The sequence below is a fragment of the Papio anubis genome, chromosome 2, assembly GCF_008728515.1.
Source record: "Papio anubis isolate 15944 chromosome 2, Panubis1.0, whole genome shotgun sequence".
Lineage (NCBI taxonomy): Eukaryota > Metazoa > Chordata > Mammalia > Primates > Cercopithecidae > Papio > Papio anubis.
In genome coordinates, this window is record NC_044977.1 from 30276370 (window position 1) to 30301928 (window position 25559).

The window sequence follows — 25559 nt, forward strand, 5'->3', positions numbered from 1 at the left end:
AATTATGAAGTGCAAAAAGCTACCAATGCAGTCACATTGCATTATAATAATATCATCTAAAATCCTTTAAGATTTTTCAAAAGTTGTGTTTCTCAACCTGCTTTGCTTGTTCTCAGAGTTTTGTAGGTATGGTTGTTAAATGTTATCTTGCTGATTTAGCAATGTATACCAGATTTTGAAAAAGTTTGCCATTTGACCCTGCATCTCCATTTCTAGAAATTGAATATGTATACAGGCAAGTATATAGAGATGAATGCACACAGGTATTATCAAAACATTCTTGATCATGATAACACATATCAATCTACTAAATGTTTGTGCAGAGTCCATTGTTAATTATAGTATATCTACCTAGTGGAATACCATGTAGTCACCATGATGTTGAATGACACATAAATTTATTAACCTGGAAAGATGATAATTCAGAAAATAGTACCATAAAATAATATTCCAATATGTTACAAAGTGTGTGTATAACAATATACAGGATAAAAAAAATTCTATTGTTTTAAAATTTATTGTTTCATGGTACTAGAAAACAATAAGTTATGTTAGGTTATTTAATGTATGTGTATTAGGGCTGGCATATAACTTTTTGTAATATGGCTCCTAGTTTTTTACAATAAATACTTATTACTGTTATAATCAGAGAAAAAATTTCTCATAATTTATCTTGTCATGTTGATTCATAATTTCACCCTAAGATCTTCTACATCCCAATTCAATCATTCAATGTATTTTTGTATCATTCCTAAACCTGAAAAGAGTCTCCAAATCTTGACTCAAATTTTGAATAGACTCAACTACACAGGACTAAAGAAAGAACCTTAAGCTAAGTCACTAGAAAATCCCTTTATTAGCCAATACCCTTTTAGTAAAGTTATTCAACTATATGATTCACAAGAGTGTCAATAAAGATTTAGTGTAAATTGCCTTGTTGAGTTCCCCAAGTGATGTATCAATTGCCTTGTCCTTATCCATTTAGAGTAGTAGTTATAAAATATTTTTAAAAGTACATAAAGAAAGGAAAATCAAGAGAGAGAGAAAGGAAGGAAGGAAGGAAGGAAGGTAGGAGGGTAGGAAGAGAGGAAAGCAAGAAAGTAAAGAAGGAAAAAAATGTGATAATTTGATTGATTCATTTTTTGTAAACCCATGCTGATCCCCTTCAATAAGCTGTTCTAGAATCTTTCCTGAATCTCTAATATGCTTCCCAACTACGTCATGATCTTTTTTTGCCTTCAGATGTTGGCCTATGCCATCGTTTTCTTCTGAAAAGCTCTCTCAGCTCCCTGTCCCCTCCACACTTCTGTCCTGCCTTCCCCCACACATATACCTTCACATCTTAATTTTCATTTTTTAGTGGATCTTCTGGTAAGAAATTAAAATCTTTTACTTTATACTCTTTGGAATCCCATTTTGTACTATTTGCTTCTGCATTAACTGCTTATTTACTTGTATGTAATCTCTGGATCATAAACTCATTAAAGTTCAGGTTAGTTTTCTGTTTACCACCGCATTCCTAACACCTAATACCATATCTGGCACATTGGTATAAATGATTACTGAATGACTAAATGGCTGAATAAAAAAATTAATCAATCAATATATTGCCCATAGTGAACATCAAAGTCACCAAAAGTCTGGAGTTTATGGAATGGGTAACTTCATCTGCCTGTTTGCAGCTTTCTGGAATATTTCCATTCTCTAAAGAGCCTTTCCAAAGTTTTAGACAGGGCCTTAGAATTAACATGTGAGACTTCTGAGCCCCCAGTATGTAATTCAGCTAAGTTTATAATCTTGAATTTACTGAAAGTTCTCAAAGCCTCTCTTGATTTTCCTGTACTTCAGTTTCCTTTTACCAGTATTTCTCCAGATGCTTTTTATTCTGTAGAAATACTATTTATAATTCATATTTAATTGATTAAAATAATGAAAGTTATTATCAGAATTTAAACTCCTACAAAATAAGTTATTGATTTTAAAATTCTAAAGCAAAGTATGTTTTCTGAATTAATAGACACAAAGTCTTTGAATATTAGCATTTGGGAAAACAAGGGAAATTTGGTAAAAAAAAAAAAAAAAATTCTATCAACTGACCCCGATAAATGTTGACCAGAAAGAATTAAATGATAACAGTAATAATCAGAATCACAAAAGCAACCAGGTCTGGTGTCTCGTCTCATATTTAAATACTCTCAACTGTAAAATCCATTATAAACTGTGAAATTACAATTGTTTCCCAGCAGAAAGTGATCATTAATAGCGCTGGTGACCAATTCCTAATTTAGATAGAATTTTAAAGACCTGCCCCTAAACAGGGATTTTATTATGAGCATTTTTTTTGGTTCACAAACACCAGCTATTCTCAAATAGTTTATTTAACATGTCAACATTGTCTAGTAAGTATTAACCATTTTATTGCCCAGAGGTTACAAAGGGGCTTGTTTGACATTAGCTTGCATTTGCCCTCACAATTCCAAAGACTTTTTTCAAAGAAGATAATCAGCATAGAGAGATATTAGAAAGGAGTACGCAAATGCAGAGGTGAATACGAGGTCACGCTCATGACTTTCTGAAGCAATAGCAAAAGCAAAAGGAAAAAAGATCACAAAAAAAATTTTTAAATGGTCTTTTAACAGAGACAAAAGCAGTTTACTTCCAGAGGCATGTTGTTTACTACTCTATTTAGAATATCATATCCCCAAATCTAGCTCACAAATCATGTTGCAAACATCTTTATAATTTAAATATATAGCCCAGTTAATTCTGAAGCACAAATGTGTAAAGTTCCCTCACTTCCTTGACTTGAAGAGTGAATATTTTCTCATGTTGTACGTGAAAAGAATTCCTGAAGGATTTTTATGAACGTAGAACTGTAGGTCTCACCAACGCTTCCATACTAAGCAAGCTGGTAAGATCAATAACAAAGAATAACAGTCTTGAAGCAACCAAACAAATAGGAATTTGGTAGGATCACAATGGGATGATCACTTAGTCCTTTGAGGGAGTGTGGATAAAAGAATAAACATCTGGGGTTATGGGTTACTATAGTTCTCTATTTTAAATCTTTATTTTCCTTACTTTTCACAATTTTTATGTATTATGTTTGCCATTGTAAAGAAAATTAAATATTTTGCTATGGCTGTCGAGAGTGGAGTGAAATATCTAAGCTGGGGTACATATGAATAAAGGTAGATTGAAAAGGCTTGGGCTAAATTGCGTTAAAGATTGTTTTGGCCGGGCGCGGTGGCTCAAGCCTGTAATCCCAGCACTTTGGGAGGCCGAGATGGGTGGATCACGAGGTCAGGAGATCGAGACCATCCTGGCTAACACGGTGAAACCCCGTCTCTACTAAGAAATACAAAAAATAGCCGGGCGAGGTGGCGGGCGCCTGTAGTCCCAGCTACTCGGGAGGCTGAGGCCGGAGAATGGCGTGAACCCGGGAGGCGGAGCTTGCAGTGAGCTGAGATCCGGCCACTGCACTCCAGCCTGGGCTACAGAGCGAGACTCCGTCTCAAAAAAAAAAAAAAAAAAGATTGTTTTAAACAATGAGTTAAAAAGAGATTGGGGAAAAGAAAAAGTCATTTGATCAGATAATAAGTGTCTTCTAAAAAGCAAATTGCTGATAGAGAGAATCGATTACTTCTATTTATGGCAAAGGGCAAAGAGTGGGGTTTTTCATGAATAATTCTGGGGTCATTTTTATCTAACATCTTATAAATGATCCGAAGCAGAAGCGCAGAGTAAAATCTCACAGTTCAGAAGCACGCAAGTCTTCCAGAGAGTGAAGTGACGAGTGAATGAAGATAAGCAGTAGTAAATTTCTCAGAATCTGCAAGGGACAGTGTAACAGACAGAGAACCCTTTGACGGTAGAGACCATGTAACTTCATTCCACTCTATCTCTAACTCCAATCGCATGGTGTGCACCCCAATATTTTTGCATAGAAAAAAGAAGGAAGTTTGTAAAGTGGAAAACCAAAAAGTTAAGTCAAGCAGAGCAATCTATGATACTAAAGAAGTATAATTAGTAAACTTAAGATCAGTCAGCTGTTATCTACAGCCCTGCAAAAGGACAAGAAAATAGATGGAGGAAGTGAGCTCAATATGCCCCTGGGACTAGGACCACAAAGTCAATTCAGTTCAATGCAGCAAAGATGGAGCACAGGAGGAGACCCTGGTATAGACAGACTTGAAGTGAATGACAACAAAGGGGTCTGGATTAAATAATACCACTCACCAGTTGAACGTAATTGAGCTCTTTACAATTCTCTAATTTAATTAGCTTTTTGCACTTGGCTTATACTCTGATAAATCTTCACACTTATAGTAAAGCAACTTTATGAAAGACAATGGCCAGAGAAGTTAGAACAAGAGATTATTTTTTGAAAAATTTAGATTTTTTTATTCTGAGATTTATTTTTTAGCCTTTATTTTATAGATTGCATTTCCATGGCCACATTTGACATGTTTCTCTGTCCTTTGGTTTTCTCCAAATTGATAGTTTTACAGATTCCAGCAGATTTAGGTTCAACTGTAGCAAAACTATTATTTGAGGATACATTTGTTTTAAGGAGACTCTCAAGTGTCTTCCACAGGTCAATGACATGTGCAAAAGGGAGTTCACTTAGATAATATCATTTTAGGGGTGTATTTCAGAAAAAAATATAGCTCATAAATAAAAGATTTACTCATTTTACTCCAAATAGCTATACAGACAATTCCAAAAATAGTTACAAAGACTTTTTTTTAAAGCTCTGTCATTGAAATAAATGTAAGACACTCTCAAGGTGACAATTTTCTTGTGAGATATGAAATTCCCTGTATGTTTGGAAAATTAATCCTTGTTGCTGTTGTTTTACTATTTTGTTTTATGATACTGATTCTCAAGAGTTTAAAGCCTAGTTGGGGATCCACAATAGACACAATAAAATAATTGAAGAATACAAACAAATGCACTAGAAGGTACTTAATAAAACGTCCTTGGAAGCAGCTGTCAATGCCTTAATAATCTTGTGTGTTGTCAGGCCCGAGGGCCTCTTCCATTCTTGTCAAGGGGAATGCTAGCCTTAGCCTTCTCTCCTTTCATACAACACAGAAAAATATCCTTGGGAAGAGCTAATTCTCACCAAGAAAACAGAGAGAGTATTTTCTATATTTGGGGAATATCCAATACTATTAAAATCTTGATAACTAAGCCAAACTGGAAAACGTATAGTGATTGGCAGGAAGAGATGCTTAAGGATAGAGTTATCTGATGGTTCTTGAAAGAAACAGAATGACAAAGGGAAAAAAAAGGACTTATTAAAATTATTTAAATTTCCAAAATTCAATGACAATACAAATGTTTAGACAAGTTACACCTGTGCTTGATTCTAGGTTCATATTTTATACATCAAACAGGTGTAATAATGTCTTGTTAAATGTAGCAAAGTTAATAATAAATTGGGTTCACAGTAAATAAATAAATAGGCAGTGATTTTAATAACTACTATAAAAATATCTTAGGAAGTAGTGGGTTGGGAAAAAAATTCTAAGTTAATACAGTATTAGAGTAACATTAATAGAATCTTTCAGAGTGTGAGAAAATGTGCTGACAAGTGGTTATCAGTGGTTAAGCTAATCAAAAAAGAAACTCAATAGAACTTTTAGTCCAAGGACATTACCTTGTCAATATTTTTATTTAGGAATTCTCATGTAAGTCATTCTGAGAACTACAAAATATGTCTTCATGAGATGCACTTATCAATGGAATAAAAATAAACCATATGATAAAATATCCTGTAATTCTACAATGGTACTCAGGGTGGGGCAATGTGATACAGCAATGAGTAGATAATAACTTGGAAATTACCTGATGAAAGTTTTGTGTAGGTAAAATACAAAACAACTTTTTTGCCACCCCATGTCCCTCCTCATGATAGGTTCTATGAAATACCCCGAATTGTGTCCACAGATATATCACCTTCAATTTTACTGTGGGCCAATAAGAGAGCCAGGTATCTATCAATGGTAATCATGATGTAAAAAGAAAGTATGAGTGCATATTTGTGTGTGTATGATTGTTTACCTATTTGGGATGAAACCGTGACTAAGTTTTCTGTCCACTGAAAATTGACCTATGCTTTTCTCCCTGCCTTTTCATGTGGCTAAAAGATAGGAGTTTAATTTATCCTCTTGACATTTTCTCAAACATATTTCTAGTGATCTAGGCAATGTATTTTAGCTAATGTATCTTACTTGACCTATCAGGAGTATTTGACACTCTTAATCAGTTCTTATTCATTGAAATGCTTCTCTCTTGGTTTCCAGGACACCAAACTTAGCATTTTCCCCTCCACGTCACTGAATTCTCCTTTGCCCTATTCCAGCTATTTTTCATCCCTTTGACCTCCAACCATCAAAGTGCCCCAAGGATGAGTCCATTAATCTTTTCTTTATCCACACTCCCTCTCTTTGTGATCTTATTCACTCTAAAAATTTAAATACTAACTATGCCAAACACTCCCAAATTTAGACCTCCTGCCCACTTTTCTCTCAAACCGTAATCTTCTATTTCCAACTCCCTCTTCAGGACCTTCACGTTAATATCAAATAGGTAACTCAAATGCAACATGTCCCAAACTGTACTGCTGTATCTCAGTCCCAACCCTACATTCTACAATCTTCTCCTTTTGGTAAATGTGATGCCATCTTTCTGGTTACTGAGACAGGACCACTAGAATCAGTGATGGCTCTTCTTGTCCTATCAAGTTTCGAATTCAATCTCAGCAAATCCTGTTGATTCTATTTTCAAAATATGTCCAGAACTGACTCTTTTTCTTCACTTCCCAGGTGCTGATACTGCCCAGTTCCAAAGCATCATCATCTCTCACCTGGATTAAATCTGTAGCCTTGTAACTGGTTTCCCAGCTCCAATCTCGGCCACAGTTCTTCCACCCATTACCAATCTGTTCTCAACCCAGTGGCCAGAGAGATTCTTTTAAGCCTAAGTCATGGCACAAAACTCTTTCCAAACCTCTTCTTATCTTTCCTAGATTAAAATCACTCTGGAATAAGGGAAAGAGATGGAATTAGAGATGAAATGCAGCTGGAGCCTATCATGAGGGCTCTGAAGGCCTTCAGAGCTTGGGATTCTTCTGTGGGAAAGAGGGGAGACTTTGCAATGTTTTGAGCAGACTATTTTCTGTCACATGGTGATAATAGCTCCAAGAAAAAATAAAACAGAGAAGTGGGGAGGAGAGAGTACTGGTGTGAGAAGTGATGGCAAAAACTGCAATTACTTTTGCACCAACCTAATAATATTAATCAGACTGGATCAGGAAAAGTCTAAAACCCAGGAGGGAGCAAGACATATGAATATCCGGGGATATGTTATTCTAAGAAGAAGAAGCAGTAAATGTAAAGGAAGGCCCTAATTTGGGAGTATAGCTTACTTATTGAAAGAAATTTTACTTCACATGATATGCATTTAGTAATGACTTATTGAATAACTGATTAGATAACTCTTAATTTAGATGTAATTGTATATATTGACCCAAACTTTAAAATTATTTTCAGTGGCCTGATTCCATAATTAATACAGTCCCAATAAAGTTCACAATCTACTGGCTTTTGCTTTTCACACGGCACTAGCTAAAGAGAACAGAAGATGCTATGAGTACACATTTAAAAAATCCTTTTCTGACAGCTCCACTCTTCCCAGTCTGGGTAAGGTAACCCTTCTCTGTGTTATTATTCTCTTTTTCTTTTTTTCAATAGAGATGGGGTTTCACCACGTTGGCCAGGGTGGTCTTGATCTACTGACCTCATGATCCGCCCGCGTCGGCCTTTCAAAGTGCTGGGATTTCAGTCATGACCCACCGCATCTGGCACTATTATTCTTTATTATGCTTATCTTAGCCCTCATTATACTGGATGTACTTGTGTCTAACCCCACTATTGAGATTTTAGAGGTTAATAAATAAATTCTTCCTTGTCTGAGAAAGGTAGATAGACATGGGAATTGAACACATAGAGACTTTAAGATGTTTTATTATTGACTTATTAAAAGAAGAAAAAGTTTGGAATAAAGATATATGACCAAATAATCATGATAATGTTCATGACTGAGTTAGATATCTAATACTCACTTTACTAGCTGTCACAGTTGAACTAACATTGGCCTCCTCTGATCTGTGGAGAAAGCCCCTTTTACCGCATAACAGAAAGCGGATATGAGCACTTGCTTCTTGTAAGCAGAAAGATTCCAAATCTGAGTACTTCCACAGGGTGAAGCCATGCATGCCTAGTACTCAATCCTATATTCTCCATCCGATAAAACATTTAACCTTCTCTAGGGAGGATTGGTAAAGAGGCAAAGAAAACTCAAGATTGATGATTTTCCTCTACTTGGAAACAGGATTGATCCATAAAGTCTCAACATTCAAGGATGCCTGTATGTCATGTTCTCCATTTAATTCTCAGTGCTTAAGAAACTGCCTGGTATATAGAAAGTTAAAAACAAATATTGGATTAAATAAGTAGTTAAAGATCTTGGTAAAAATCTAATATTATCCTTTTCTCACCCCCTAAAAACTAAACGCGTCAAAATTATCCAGAGGAGGCAGTCTAGATGGAATATATGCGTAAGGTTCTTGCTTAGTTTCTGCAGCGTCCTGCCAATACTGCCAAAACTTATCTTTATGTCTAGTTTAAAATTAATCACCAAGATAGTATTTCTCATTCATCTAGGAAAACTATACAATGAAAACAATATTAAGAACCACTCTCTGGCCGGGCGCGGTGGCTCACGCCTGTAATCCCAGCACTTTGCGAGGCCGAGACGGGCGGATCACGAGGTCAGGAGATCAAGACCATCCTGGCTAACACGGTGAAACCCCGTCTCTACTAAAAAATACAAAAAACTAGCCGGGCGAGGTGGCGGGCGCCTATAGTCCCAGCTACTCGGGAGGCTGAGGCAGGAGAATGGCGTAAACCCGGGAGGCGGAGCTTGCAGTGAGCTGAGATCCGGCCACTGCACTCCAGCCTGGGTGACAGAGCGAGACTCCGTCTCAAAAAAAAAAAAAAAAAAAAAAAAAAAAAAAAAAAAGAACCACTCTCTTGTTTTGGATATATAGGAGGTAAGGACTGGCCAGAGGGTATAGAATGGGTGATCCGAGCGATCCAACACAGTATAGATGAAAAGAACATGTACCATCCAACTGAGGTGTCACTCCAAAGAAGCCAGGCAGAGACCCAAAAATCCAATTTATTTTTATTTTTAATGGCTACATAGTAGGTATATGTATTTATAGAATATCAAATATGAGATATTTTGATACAAGCATACAATGCCTAATAATCACATGAGGGTAAATGGGATATCCATCACCTCAAGCATTTATCCTTTCTTTGTGTTACAGACCAGTCAATTCTACTTTTTGAGTTATTTTTACTTGTACCATAAATTGTTGACTGTAGTCATCCTGTTGTTCTATCAAATATTAGATGTTACTCATTCTATTTTTTTGTACCCATTAACAATTTCCACTTTCCCCAACCTTCACCACCCCTTGTAACCTCTGGTAAACATCATTCTACTCTCTATCTCTGTAAGTTCAATTATTTTAATTTTTAGATCTCAAAAATAAGTAAGAGTATGTGACGCTTGTCTTTCTGTGCCTGGCTTATTTCACTTAACCAAATGAACTCTAGTACCACCCATGCAGTTTCAAATGATAGGATATCATCTTTTATGACTAAATAGTACTCCACTGTGTACATTTTGCATGTACATTTTACACATTTTATATTGCGTACATGTACTATATTTCTTTATTCATTTATCTGTTGTTGGAAACTTACGTTGCTTCTAATTCTTGGCTATTGCAAATCATGCTGCAATAAACCTGGGAGTGCAGAAATCTCTTCGATACAGATTTTCTTTTTGGAGGGCATATACCTAGCAGTGAGATTACTGGGTTATCTGGTAGCTCTATTTTTAGTTTTTGGAGGAACCTTCAAATTATTCCCCATAGTGATTGTAATAATTTATATTCCCACCAATAGTGTACAAATGTTCCTTTACTTCACATGCCAGCCAGCAGTTATTATTAACATTCTCTTGAATAAAAGCTATTTTAATTGGGGTAAGATGATATCTTGTTATCGTTTTGGTTTGCATTTCTCAGCCAATCAGTTATATTGAGCACCTTATCATGTACCTGTTTGCCATCTATGTCTTCTTTTGAGAAATGTCTACTCAGATCTTTTGCCCATTTTTAAGTCATATTATCAGATTTGTTCCCACAGAGTTGTTTGAGCTCCTTACATATTCTGGGTTTTAATACCTCATCAAATGGATAGTGTGCAAATATTTTCTTCCATTATTTGGGTTGTGTCTTCACGCCATTGTTTCCTTTGCTGTGCCAAAACTTTTTAACTTGATGTGAACCCATTTGTTGATGTTTGCTTTTCTTGTCTGTGTTCATGAGATATTACTCAATAAATCTTCACCCAGTCCAACATCTTGGAGAGTTTCCCCAGAGTTTTCTTTTATTCATTTTATAGTTAGAGTCTTAAATTTAAGTCTTCAGTCCATTGTGATTTGACTTTTACCAATAGGGGTGTAGTTTCATTCTTCTGCCTATGGACATCCAGTTTTCCTGGCATCATTTATTAAAAGGCCGTCCTTTCCCCAAAATATGTTCCTGGCACCCCTGTCAAAAATGAATTCACTGTAGATGTATAAATTTATTTCTGGATTCTATTGTATTCCATTGGTCTATGTGCCTGCTTTTATTACAGTATCATGATTTTTTGATTGCAATAACTCTGTACTATAATTTGAAGTCAGGTAATGTAATTCCTCCAGTTTTGTTCTTCTTGCTCAGGATAGCTTTGGCTATTCTAGACCTGTTGCGGTTCCATATAAATTTTAGAACTTTTTTAAATTTCAGTTTCTGTGAAGAATATCATGGTGTTTTAATAGAAATTGCATTGAATCTGTAGGTTGCTTTGGTTAGTATAGATATTTTAATTATATTTATTATTCTAATCCACGAACATGGGATATCTTTGCATTTCTTTCTGTTTTCTTCAGTTTCTTTCATCAGTGTTTCACAGCTTTTACTGTAGACATCTTTCACTTACTTGGTTAATTATTAGGTATTTTATTTCATTTCTAGCCATTTCAAATGGGATTTTTCCTTTTTTTTTTTTTTTTTTTTTTTTGAGACGGAGTCTCACTCTGTGGCCCAGGCTGGAGTGCAGAGTGCAGTGGAGCCATCTCGGCTCACTGCAACCTCTACCTCCTGGGTTCCAGGGATTCTCCTGCCTCAGTCTCCTCAGCAGCTGTGATTACAGGCATGCCCCACCATGTCCAGCTAATTTTTATTTTTGTATTTTTGGTAGAGATGGGGTTGACCAGGCTGATTTTGAACTCCTGCCCTCAGGTGATCTGCTGGTCTCAGACTCCCATATTCCTTAATTTCTTTTTCAGATTGTTTGCTGTTGGCATATGGAAATGCTACTGATTTTTGTATGTTGATTTTGTATCCTGCAATTGTACTGTATTTTTTTTTAGAGTTCTAACATTTTTTTGGTGGAGTCTTTAGGATTTTCCAAACATAAGATTATCTAATCTGGAAAGAATAATATGACTTATTTTCTTCCTATTTGGATGCCCTTTATTTCTTGTCTGATTACTCTAGCTAGGACTTCCAGTACTATGTTTAATAACATTGGTAAAAGTGGGCATTGTTCTCTTATTCCAGATCTTAAAGGGAAGGCTTTCAGTATTTTCCAATGTACTGTGATACAAGATATGGGTCTGTCATATATGGCTTTTATTGTGTTTAGGTATGTTCCTTCTATACCCAGTTTTTTTAATGGTGTTTTTCTACGATGGGATGTTGAATTTCATTAATTAGGTTTTCAGCATCAATTGAAATGACCATATGGATTTTGTCCTTCATTCCATTGATATGATGCATAACATTGATTGTTTTGCATATATTGAAGTATCCTTGCATCCCTAGATAAATTCTGCTTGGTAATAATTATGGTTAATGTAATGTGTTGTTGAATGTGGCTTGCTAGAAATTTGTGGAGGATTTTTGCATCAATGTTCTTCAGGGATAGTAGCCAGTAGTTTATTTATTTTTTATTTTTTAATGTTTTGTATGCTTTTGGTATCATGATAATACTGGCCTCATAGAATGAGTTTGGAAGTATTTTCTGATCCACTTGTTTTTGGGGGGTGGGGAGAATAGTTTCAGTCGCATTAGTATTAGTCCTTCTTAAAATGTTTGTAAAAATTAACCGTAAAGTCATGGGGTTCCGGGTTTTTCTTTGCTGGCAGATGTTTCTTTACAGCTCCAGTTTCATTACTTGTTACTAGTGTGTTTAGATTTTGGATTTCTTCATGGTTCAATCTAGCTGGGCTGTATGTGTCTAGAAATGTATTCATATCTTCTATATTTTCCAATTTATTGACATATGGTTGTTCCTAGTTATCTCTAAGGATCGTTTGAATTAGTGCATTATCAGTCATATTGTCTCCTTTTTCATCTCTGATTTATTTGGATCTTCTCTCTTATTTTCTTAGTCTGGCTAAAGGTTTGTAGATTTTGTTTATCATTTTAAAAATGAAATTTTTCATTCTGTTGATCTTTTGTGTTGTTTCTTCATTTAAATTTCATTTATTACTGATAAATAAAATTTTATTATTTATTTTTTTTTCTCCTACTGATTTTGGGTATACTTTATTCTTGCTTTTCTAATTCTTTAAAATGCATCATTAGGTTGTTGATTTGAAATTTTTCTACTTTTTCAATGTAGACACTTATTGCCATGAACTTTCCTCTTAGTATAACTTTCCCTCTGTCCCGCAGGTTTTTGCATGTTATGTTCCACTAGCATTTGCTTCATGAACATTTTCAATTTTCTTCTTAATTTCTTCATTAACCCACTGGTTATTTGGAATCATATTGTTTAGTTTTCAAGTGTTTGTATAGTTTCCAAGATTTTTCTTGTTATTGATTTGTAATTTTATTCCATTGTGGTCAGAGAAGATACTTGAAATAATTTGATTTTTTTTAAATTTTTTAAAACTTGTTTTGCAACCTAACATAAGATCTATGCTTGAGAATCTACATGCTGAGAAGAACATGCATTCTTCTGTAATTGGATAAAATGTTCTGTAGATAAATATTAAGTCTTTTTGTTCTATAGTGCAGCTTACATCCAACATTTATTGAATTTATGTCTATGTAATTTGTCCAGTGCTGAAAGTGAGGTGTTGATGTCTCCAGTTATTATTGTATTGGGATCTATCTCTCTTCTTAGCTCTAATAATATCTGCTTTATATGCCTGGGTGCTCCAGTGTTGGTTCCATATATCTTTAAAGTTGTTGTATCTTCTTGCTGAATTCAACCCTTTATTATTATATAATGACCTTCTTTGTCTCTTTTTATAGTTTTTGTCTTGAAATCTATTTTGTCTGATATCAGTATAGATTCTCTTGCTTTTTTAAAATTTCCATTTGCATGGAATGTTTTCCAACCCTTTATTTTCTGTCTCTGTGCGTCTTTATAGGCGAAGTGTGTTTCTTTTTGGGTAACAGAAAGAAAGGCCTTGTTTTCTTATTGACTCAGCCGCTCTGTGTTTTAATTGGACAGTTTAATCAATTTACACTCAGTAAGATTATTGATAAGTAAGGACTTACTCCTATCATTTTGTTATTTGTTTTCTGGTTGTTTTGTGCTCTCTCCCTTCTTCTCATCCTTTTAGTAAAGAATATTTTCTCTGATGGTGTATTTTCATTTCTTGCCTTTTGTTTATTGTGTATCTTTTGTAGGATTTTTTTAAAATTTGCAGTTACTATGAAATTTGCAAATACTGTCTTAAAACCCGTTGTTTTAAACTGATGACAACATTTATTGCATAAACAAACTAACAAGCAAAGAGAAAGATAATAATAAACACTACATTTTATCTTCATTCCCTCACTTTTAAACTGTTGGTTATTTCTATTTATATCTTATTGTACTGTTTATGTTTTGAGAAGTTTTATAGTTACTTTTTACTGGTTCATCTTTTGGTCTTTCTACTCAAGATGTGAATAGTTTATATATCACAATTACAATGTTTTAATATTATGTGTTTTTCTGTGTATTTACTATTACCTGTGACTTTTGCACCTTCAGTTGATTTCTTATTGCTCATTAACGTTCTTTTCTAACTTCCTTTAGCATATCTTGTAAGATAGGTCTGGTGTTGATGAAATCTCTTGGCTTTTGTTTGTCTGAGAAAGTCTTTCTTTCTCCTTCATGTTTGAAGAATATTTTCACTAGATATACTATTCAAGGGTACAGATTTTTGCCTTCAGCACTTTTAGATATATCTTGGTACTCTCTCCTGACCTTTAAGGTTTCTACTGAAAAGTCTACTGCCACACATATTTGAGTTCCATTGTATGTTGTTTGTTTCTTTTCTCTTGCTGCTTTTAGGATCCTTTCTTTTCCTTGACCTTGGGGAGTATGATTATTAAATATATTGAAGTAGTCTTATGTGTGTTAAATCTGTCTGGTGTTCTATAACCTTATTGTACTTGAATATTGATATCTTTCTCTAGGTTTCAAAAAGTATTTCTTTGAATAAACTTGCTACCTCATCTCTTTCTTTACCTCCTCTTTAAGGCAAATAACTTTAAGTTTGCCTTTTTTAGGCTATTTTCGAAACCTTCTAGGTGTGCTTCACTCTTTTTTAATTTTATATACGTTTTTACCTTTATATAAGTAAAAAAGAGTGAAGTACACTTTGAAGATTTAGAAAACTTACTTTATTTTCTTTTGTCTCATCTGACTGTGTATTTTCAAATAGCCTGTCTTCAAGTTCACCAATTCTTTCTTTTGCTTGACCTATCCTGCTGTTAAAAGATCCTGATGCATTCTTCGGTATGTCAGTTGAATTTTTCAACTCCAGAATTTCTCCCTAATTCTTTTTTAATTATTTTAATCTCTTGGTTAAATTTATCTGATAGAATTCTGAATTCAAACCAGGTAGTTTGATTTTTCTATCTGAAAGATCACATATTCTATGCCCTATAAGGTTAGTTACCAGTGCCTTATTTACTTTGTTTAGGTCATGTTTTCCTGGATGGTCTTGCTGCCTGTTGATGTTTGTCAGTGTCTGGGCAATTGAAGAGTTATGTAGCTATTGTAGGTTTCACAGTCTAGGCTTGTTTGTACCTTTCTTTACAGGGGAAGGCCTTCCAGGTATTCAAAGGGACTTGGGTATTGTTATCTAAGTTTTTGATGACTGCCATCTTGTTTGCATTAGGGAACATCCCAAGCCCAGTAACACTGTGGATCTTGCAGGCTCATTGAGGTACCACCTTGATAGCCTTATTAGATAGTATCTGGAAGAATTATCTGTATTACTACACAGAGCCTCTTGCTCACTTCCCTTTCTTTCCTCCAAATAAATGGAGTCTCTTTCTCTCTCTGTCTCTCTCTCTCTCTCTCTCCTCTCTGTGCTGAGCCATCTGGAGCTTGGGATGGCACAACACATGACTCCTGTGGCCGCCACCAGAAGCCAGCACAGCACTGTGTTTCACCAAAAGCTTGCTTTAACAACTGCATTGCCACTGCCTCCATTTGCTGAAGGGCTAGGCCTTTACACTTAGTAAGTGGCAAATCCAGCCAGGCTTGTCTTTCCCTTCAGGGTGGCAAGGACCCACCCAGTCCCAGGTGGATCCCGAGATGTCATCTCCCAGGTGGGGCATGATGGCAAAAACTTTAGGAATCTACCTGGTACCCTATTCTACTGCAGCTGAGCTGACACCCAAGCTGGAAGACAAAATCCTCCCCATTATTTTCTCCTCTTTACACAAGCAGAGAAGTGTCTCCCTGTGGCCACCAATGCCCCAGACCCACAGCAAGTACTGCCTGGATATTGCTAATGTTCATTCAATGCCCAAGTCAGACTCTGGTGAATGCTGACAGGTCTTGGACTCTCTCTTTAGGGCAGTTGACTCCCCACTGGTGCAGGGTAAGTCCAGAAGTGCCATTCAAGAGCCAAAGCCTAAAATCAGAGATCCTACGAGCCCAGTTGGTGCTCTACCCCACTGTGGCCAGTCTGGTACCCAAGCTGCAAGACAACGTCCTCTTTATTTATTCTTCTCTCTCTTTTTCTCAAACAGAAGTGCTAAGTCGTACCTGAAGGCAATATTTCTCTCAGTCTCACCCAAGATCCACAGTGAGTACTTTCCGGGTACCACTATTGTTTATTCAGGGCCTCAGGGCTCTTTAGTCAGCAGGTGATAAACTGTGCCAGGACTGGGTTCTTCTCTTCAAACAGGCAGGTTCTCTTTTCACCCAGGGTATGTCGAGAAATGTTGTCCAGGAGCTAAGGCCTGGAATGAGGACCTCAGAACTCTGCCTGGTGCCCTACCCTGTTGTGGCTGAGCTGGTATTTAAGTTGTAAGACAAAGTCCTCTTTACTCTTTCTTCTCCTTTCCTCGAGTGGGTGGGAGGTGTATTTCCCAGAGCTGTAAGCTCAACTGCCTGGAGTTGGGGGAAGGATGGTGCAAACCCTCTCTTGGCTACTCCAGGTGACATCTCAATAGGTTGCATGCCCCACAAGTCTACTGACTCTGAGCCCAGAACAGCAGCAGGACTTGTCCAGGAATTGCAATTATTATGGCCTTGACTGCCTTTCATGTTTATTTAGGACCTCAGAGCCCTTTTGCCCATAGTGGCGAGGGTTATCAAAACTCAATTTCCAACTGGTGGGATAGACGATTCTCCTCTGACTAGGGCTGGTCTAAGTGCTCCTTCTGTGGGCACTGGCTGAGTCATGCTTGGTGTTGTTTTCTGCTGTGACAGGGCAGTACTGAATTCCAAAGCAAAGTCCCACAATCATTGCATTCTCCTTCCCCCAAGTGTACAGCTTTTCCATGCCAGGTAGCCAATGCCAGGGAATGGGGGAGGAGTGGTGAAAGCAACTCAAGACCATCTTTCCTACTCTTTGCAGTGTCTCTTTTTAAATATCTGTTCAAAACCTAATTTTTGGTTCTTTTAAGGTACTGCTTTTGTGTTCGGTTTGGTGATCTTAGGAGAAGAGATGATCAGTGGCAGTTTCTATTCAGTCATCGTGCTTTGCCTCCAAAAATCCAATTTTAATACATTGTAAAAGCCAGGAGTACTAGACCAGAGCACAAGAGAGTAGGCAAGAAGAATAGCAGATAATGCCTGGAGAGATTCCCATTCAGATAATACAGGAGGATAACATTTGTGCTTTTGATACTCCGAATTTCTACGATTGTAAATATCAAAGATTTAGATCCATATTCACTTGCTCCCCCATTGGAAGAGATTAAGAAAAAGAAGGTCCACAAAGAAGCACTTGTTGCTTCAGTTGACATGATTACTGACACACTGGGAATCATTTTACATTTATGTAAATTCCTACTCCCATTTGGCAGAGGTCATGCTCATGCTTTTTTGTTTTACATTTAGTTTTTAGCATGTCTGTATCTAAGCATGTTTAGAAATAATTAAACAATTATCCTATCCTGCCCTTAAATTTATTGATTTTTTATTGCCTGTGTTCAATCAGATATTAATACTGTTGATTATATTTGCTCTGTTTTGTTTGTTTTCTAAATCCTTCCTGGAATTTCCTTTACTTTACTTGATTATTTTCCTGTAGTTTCATTAACATATTGATCACAGTTAGTTTAAATCCCTTCACTGATATTTTCAACATCTTATCTGTCCCTGTTTCCATTGACATTTTTCTAATTTTTGCAGTTTTTGTATTTTTTATTGAATTCTGAGAAGTGTGTTTGAAAGAACAACAGAGGGCTATGCTAAGCAGACTTCTGAGATGGCCCCTAATTAACTCTAATTTTTGGCATCTCTGACCTTCTGTAATGGCCTCCCTTTGAGTGTGAGCTAGACTTAGAGACTTGCTTCTAATCAACAGAGTATGTGAAGGTGATAGCACTTCCATATTAGCTGACAAAGGAGTGTGACTTCCATCTTGATAGCTGACTCTCCCTATTACCTTCTTGTCTTGCACACTTTGATGAAGCAAACCATCATTTGAGACAGGCCCATGTGACAACGAACTAAGAGTGGCCTCTGGCCAACAGGCAATGAGGAACTGTGTCCCCTCAGGTCAATAACATTAAAAAAAACTAAGTTGTCAACAATCATTGAATAAGCTTGGAAAAGATCCTTCCCAGATGACCCTTTAGATAAGACAGCAAGACCTTGGGCCTTGATTATAAACTGTGGGAAATTGTAAAGCAAAGGGAGAAGCTAAACCACAGAATCTGTGCAATGATAAGTATGTTTTTGTGGCAATTTGTTGTACAATAATAAATAACTAATGAGAGTCTTTACTTTGTGAGGAAGCTACAGTAAAATTTTGATTAGTTTATTTCAATAAGATTTTGAATAAGTTCAGAGAGAAGCTGAAACTTTAGTCTTTCTAGCAGGGCAGAAGTTAAGTACCAAGAAATTAAAGAAATATCTCTTTGCTTTTCCACCTAGCTTCCAACCTTCTACATAGTCACAAGGTGCTGATCTATTTGATCTCACTACAGGTTAAAATGAGTTGCAGCTTTCATTATTTTGCCTCTGGATTCAAACATTTTGAAGGTGAGTTCAAGTCTCTTCCTAAGATAGGACCTTGGAACCAAACACCATTAGACTTCCAGACCTCCAAACTGTGGAGAGTTTGAAAATGACAGACATTGATACCATGAGAACATGGGACTGAAAACCTTAGGACTGCAGGGCCATGAGACTTGGAAATTGTGAGATTCAGAGATCATGAGATCTCTTTCCAATTTCTAGTGCTGCTTTCAACTTCTACTTACTCAGCAAAGTTATCATACAAAACAATTACTTCAGGAAGAGAATTCTTTTGGTGCTGGGCAATGTTATAGACTCAAATTCAACATTTCAGCACAAAAGTTGATCAAAAGTTTGGCTGATTTCTCCTTCTCTGGACAAAGACAGTCCTGATCTGTAAGCTGTAGTTCCCCTTTCCCCAACACCAACAGGTGGGTTCCAACATGAAAGCATCTTCTGTTACTTGTTCAACTGGAAAAGTTTGTCCCTGTGGAGTTTAGATATTTTAGATTTATTTGTGTACACAGGTCTTCAGTGAAATTTTTAACTGTATGATTTTTTGATTAATCCTTTTACTTTTTTTGCTCTTTCAGCCAAAATAAAGGCCTTTCAGATTCTTCTACATAATATTCAAAAATAAGTCACCTTGATGTTCATTTGTGAATTTATAAATTTGCTACTTAAAATAAATTTATTGTTTTTATCTATATAAAACTACCTGTTCCATTCATAATTGAAGTGAATATTCAGAACGTATAAGTTGAAATCTCTTAAATATAATACCTTCACACGTTGCTGCGATATGCTAGTAAAATTGTTTAGCTCAAGCTTTGTATTATTTTAGCCTATGTAAGAGCAAAGTAAAATTTATTTTTTCATTATTTTAACAATCCTTAGACAATGTAGCCAAGTGTTAATTTGAACACAGAGGAAGATCAATAAATATATTTTGTCTGATTAATTAATCTCAACTTCTCTTTGTATAGCAGAACTAAATGGTATTATAGAATCTAATTTCAGAATTTTAAATAAAGTACATTATATTATCAAATAAAATTGATATCTGTCTTTAAGATTTCACTACAATATCATGAAACCAGTGTATAACAAATTTAAGATGCATTTTAAATGATTTTCTCAAGAGCAAATATATTTCTAAACAAGAAAATATTTATTATTTATTTATTGAGAAGTGAAAAGGTTGATCACTATTTGGAATAATATACTTATATTTTCGTTCTTTAATAGTTTAATCCTCTTTGATTTGATATAGTTATGGTAAACCTTCTTCTAAAGTGTAAGTTTAATGGTGACTTTTTTTCTTAAAGATCATAGGAAAGGTCATTATGTAACTTAAATTGGAAAGTCATCTTTTAATTTAAAACTGAATAATTAAATTCCAGTAGTAGTTACTGTTCACAAGAAATAATCCCCAATAAAATATTAAAATATATCATTGCTGTTTGTATTCAAGATAATCAAAACTATTATTCTGAAAATTCTAAACAATACAGAAATACCCTTCTCCAATTACCAGATAATTATTCTTATTTGTTAAGTAAATGGTTTATTTACATCTTTTTGTTATAATTTTTCAGCAAGTGAAACAATTCATTCAGACTTTATATTAATCAGAATACTCAGACATAGAGAATACAAACACTGTTTTCTTCTTGCATGCATTATTTCTATAATGAAACTCAAATGGACAGCACCATATGTTTACTTAGTTACATAGGTGCTATGAGAAGAGGAAATAGCTGTGTTGGGCATAAGTTAGTATTATAAATGAAGTTTAGTTGAGAGTTAGCCCTATGTGGCAATTTTATAAAATAGTCTATAAAACTTTATACTAAAAAAGAATGTTCCATTATTTCTGGGCATCAGATTAAGAGCAAACTTTCTGGTCTTCACCCCTTAATCTTCTCCAAAGTTTAAGGAATATTTTTATACTTAGTTTTTCTGTACTCAAAAAGCACTTTTATTCTCACATATCAGGATTCAATACCTGGATAATTTTAGCCTTTTGATTACTATTATTGTGGGCAAAAGAGCACTTTATAGTTGTTTTTTTTTTTCCCCTTTCTTTCTTTTTAAAAATCTGGTATTAAAACTTCACCTTAATTTATTCCAAACTGAAAGTTAAACCCAGATTGACTTTGGAAAAACCTTCTAACATCTTAAAAATGAAGAAACATTACATTGATCACAAAATAAATATTAAAATATTATTGATAGATCAATAATTTAATTTATAAAACATTCAAGGCCTATGACTTTTCTACAAAGTTAACCAGTGAAGAGAAAATGGAAAGCCAGAATATATGTCTGGATATCACAATACTAAGAGCAATAAAATGTTTTCAACTGTCTCAGCATACGTAATATTTTTATTTAAAATGAAGTCCTATAACCCAGAGTGCAGAATATTTAAACTGTCACAGTGTGTTGATTGTCTTGATATAGACAGCTACTGCCTTTCATAATGACCTCAAATTTTATGTTTCCCTTGCGTCCACAGTGATTAAGATGGAATATGTTAATGAAGCAAGAGGGCATTTTCCTGTCAAAGTTGGTGTTCTTGGATGTACTGTCTTTCCTTCTTCACCTTTTCTCTGCTACTTTTATCCTCTCTGATCTACTGTCATGTGTAAAGGCTCTGGAATTCCTGAAAAAAATGAGACACTATGCTTCATTCTCTACTAGTATAGTTTAAACATAATGAGCTCATGTTAAATAAAAAGGGCAGCCCCTAAGGGATTTAAAATTTACAAGTTGGTCATGTGAGAGGGTTTCGTACTTAGCTTTATGGTACTAAATGAGTACAGCATAAGTTTTATGCCTCAGTTAGCATCTTTGAAGTTTTCTCTGTTCATCTCCCCTCTAGTGGGGGGTAGATCCTTTCTCTGTTGCATACTTTTATGTCAGTGTGGTTTAATTTCAGCTAAATCCTACAAAAGCGTATTGAATATTCACTGTGTGCTACAGCCACGAAGATGAACATGACATTGCCTTTGCCTCAAAAATACTTAATATTTAGCAGGCCATGAAATACTATATATTCAAGGGGTACTTCAAAGCAGATTCCAAAACTATGGTAATTCATCAAAAGGGAGCCTATTCCTCTTGTAGGTACAAAAATCTAAGACCTTACTGGATAAACATGCTGAAGAAAACTACTGTAAAATCTGGACATATCGCAAACAGCAACTCCCTGAAGGTGCTGGAGATTGAGCAGAAACAGATTCTGCACAGACTACCTGAGGAAGAAAGACAGAAGCTGGACAGGGAAGTATCAGTCTCCACAACCTTTAACCTTGAACTAATTTCAGTCCATACCTCTCACATAATGGTAGCAAAGACACACGTACCAAAAGCCCACAGTCTTTCTGGCCTGGGGAATCAGAATACAGAAGCAGGGAAGCTATAAATGCTGCAGAGAGTCGGGGAATAGCCGAAGGGGAAGAGTCTCTGAACTAAAGTTTTCTCACATCTCTGACTAATTCCTGAATCAGGCATTTACAGAACAGACTAAAAACAACTCACTTAAAGACCATAGGTCTAAAATCGAGACCAGAGAGCTGTCCAAGACGCAGAGTTTGCAACTCAATCCCATCTGAAAGAAAATTACCTTATACAACAAAGGAAACACTCACTGGAGAAAATAACACAATACAGATCCTCCATGACTCAGCATTCAGACTGTCTAATTATGCAACCAAAGTTATGTAAAATAAGAACGAAGAAAATGGAACACTTTCTCAAGAGAAAATAAAATACTGAAACTAACAGGCAGGAATTTTAAGCTACTTGTTATATCTATTCTCAGTGAAATAAAACAAAACATGATGCTTTTATAAATAAAAATATAAGTGAAGTGGTAGAAAATATCAACCAAAAAATAAAAACAACAAAAATAAACAAAATGTAAATTCCATAATAAAATTCTGAAATAAAAATTTACTGGATTAACTTAGGAACCAAAAGGACAAGACAAAAGAAAGATTAAGGGGACTTTCAGACAGATGATGAAAAGTATCTAAGTTGAAGAATATAGAGAAAATAATAAACCACAGGGACTTGCTAGATTATACAAAACTGTCAAACATACATGTTATTATTATACCAAAGTAATAGAAAGGAAACAAATCAGAAAACTAATATTTAAATAAATAATTGTGAAAATTTTTCTAAAAGTATTGAAAGACAGGAATTTGTAGACATGAGGTGCTAAAGGTACCCCAAATAGAAAAAAACAACCAAATAAAAAAGTCTATGCTGAGGTACATTATAGTAAAACTGTTGAAGGACAAATATAAAGAACAAAACTTGAAAGCAGCAAATAGAAAATGACATATTATGTACAGGGTGACAAAAATCCCATTAATAGCTGACTTTTCACCGTAAATCAAGGTGGCTACAAAAGACTGGAACAACACCTTTGTGATGAATGTTTCAAAAAGAAAAAAGAAAATGAAAGAAGGGAGGAAAACCTGCTAACCCAGAATTCTATAACCAGTAAAAATGTTATTTAAGAATGTGGGCAAAATAAAGACATTTTCAGAAATTCAACAACAGCAAACCTGTACTACAAGATATACTAAAGTAAATTGTACAAACTGAAGGGAAGTGATACCAGATAGAAACTCAGATTCCAAGAAAACATTAAAGAACACAGAAAATAGTAAATACCTGGAAAACTGCAAGTTGTTTTTTATTTTACTTTTTTCCTTTGGTTCTTTATATACCATGTCAATGTTTAAAACAAACTTAAAACATTTTCTTGCAGTACTTTAAGATGTACTTGTATATATTATATATAACAACTGCTTGTTATAATCAAAAGGAAGCTAAAATGGATCTACATGTTTTCAAGATTTCTATAATTGATTTTAAGTAGCATGGTATTAACTATAAGTGGACTGTGAAAAGTTAATGATGTATGTTTTATTTAAAAAAAAAAAACACTTAAAAATGCAAAAATGCCACAAAAATGTTTATTAAAAAATTTAAATTAAATTCAAAGAATCATCCAAATTATTTATTTTCTATGTTTTTTTGAGACAGAGTCTCGTCCTGTCACCCAGGCTGGAATGCAGTGGTGTGATCTCGGCTCACTGCAACCCCTGCCTGCCAGGTTTAAGTGATTCTCCTGCCCCAGCCTCCCAAGTAGCTGGGATTACAGGTGTGCCCACCACCAGCTAATTTTTTCTATTTTAGTAGGACGTGGGTTTCACTATGCTGGTCAGGGTTGGTCTCACTCTTGACCTCCTGATCCTCTGCCTTGGCCTCCCAGTGCTGGGATTATGGACGGAGTCACCGCGCCTGTGCTAAATGATTCTTTTTTGATATGAGTCTCGCCTGTCGCCCCAGGCTGGAGGTAGTGAGCAGCTGACCTCGCTCACTGTAAGCCCTCCCGGTTTACTTATTCCTCCTGCTCCCAGCCTCCTGAGTAGCTGGGACTACAGGCCACCACCCGGCTAATTTTTGTATTTTAGTAGAGACGGGTTTCACTGTGTTAGGCCAGGATGGTCTCGGGACTTTATCTCGTGATCCACTGGCCTCTGCCTCCCAAAGTGCTGGGATTACAGGCTTGAGCCACCGTCTACCGCCCCAAATGACTTTTTTAAAAGCAGAAAAGGAAGAACAGAGGAACAGAAAACAAAAAAAGATAAGCAAAAAATAAAAAGCAAACAGTTCTAACTATCACCACACGTTAATTAATTAAATATTCTGATAAAAAAACAGAGTTTGCCAAAAAAAATTTTAAGCCAAACATTTACAGAACACTTACAAGAGATGTGCTTTAAAATCTAAAGATAAAGACTAGTTAGAAATAAAGGAATAAATGTGAACACTGAGCATAGAGGCTAGAATGACTATATAACTATGAGAGAAAATAGATATTAAAACAGAAAAGAATAATTCATAACAGTAAAAGTGTCAGTTCATCAGAAAACAATCATAGCAGATGTACCAATAATAGCAGAAGTTTAAAATACATGATGCAAAAATTAACAAAATTTCAGGAAAAAGTTTACATTTCTATAATTTTATATGAAGACAAGCATATTTCTGTAAGTAATTTATTAAATATCTGGACAGAAATTAGCAGACATGGATCTGAACAACACTATCAAATATCTTTACTTGATATTTATAAAACACTACAGCTCAAAATAGAAGAATGCATATTTTTTAAATGTATATTGTTCATTTCTCAGGTTAAAATATATTTGGAGGAATTAAAAATGCCTTAATAAATGTAAAAAGTTTGAACTCACAGAATATGTTCTCTAATCCCAATGGAATTAAATTAAACTTTCATAACAATATTGCCAGGAAAATCCCTGATGTTTGGAAATTACACAATATGTTTCTCAATAAACATTTTGCTAAGAAGAAATTATAAAATTGGTTATAATAAAAATATAAAGTATTAAAATTTGTGGGGTTTTACCAGAGCAATGCTTAAAGGAAAATGTATAGCACTAAAAGTGTATATTAGAAATTAAGGACGGCCGGGCGCGGTGGCTCAAGCCTGTGGGGGGCCGAGACGGGCGGATCACAAGGTGGTCAGGAGATCGAGACCATCCTGGTTAACACGGTGAAACCCCGGCTCTACTAAAAATACAAACCAGCCGGGCGAGGTGGCAGCCTGTAGTCCCAGCTACTCGGGAGGCTGGAGGCAGGAGAATGGTGTAAACCCGAGGCAGAGCTTGCAGTGAGCCGAGATCTCCGGGCCACTGCACTCCAGCCTGGGCGACAGAGCCAGACCTCGTCTCCCAAAAAAAAAAAAAAAAAAAAAAAAAAAAAAAGTAAAGAAATTAAGGGAGTCTGAAAACTATGATCTAAGTTTCTACTCTAAGAAACTAGAAAAAAAAAAGAGCAAATTAAGTCCAAACCAGACAAAAAATTAGAGCAGAAATC

At 35.4% G+C, this 25559-nt stretch overlaps 1 long non-coding RNA gene and 1 other non-coding gene across 2 annotated transcripts in view; both read right to left on the reverse strand.

Annotated features, from left to right (window-relative positions):
* The window catches only part of LOC116273718, a 585230-nt gene that overhangs the window by 497036 nt on the left and 62635 nt on the right, over positions 1 to 25559 (reverse strand). The window lies entirely within an intron of this gene.
* Positions 4971 to 5095, reverse strand: LOC116274024. The gene has a single exon (XR_004182507.1). It is a non-coding gene; the product is annotated as a U6atac minor spliceosomal RNA (small nuclear RNA).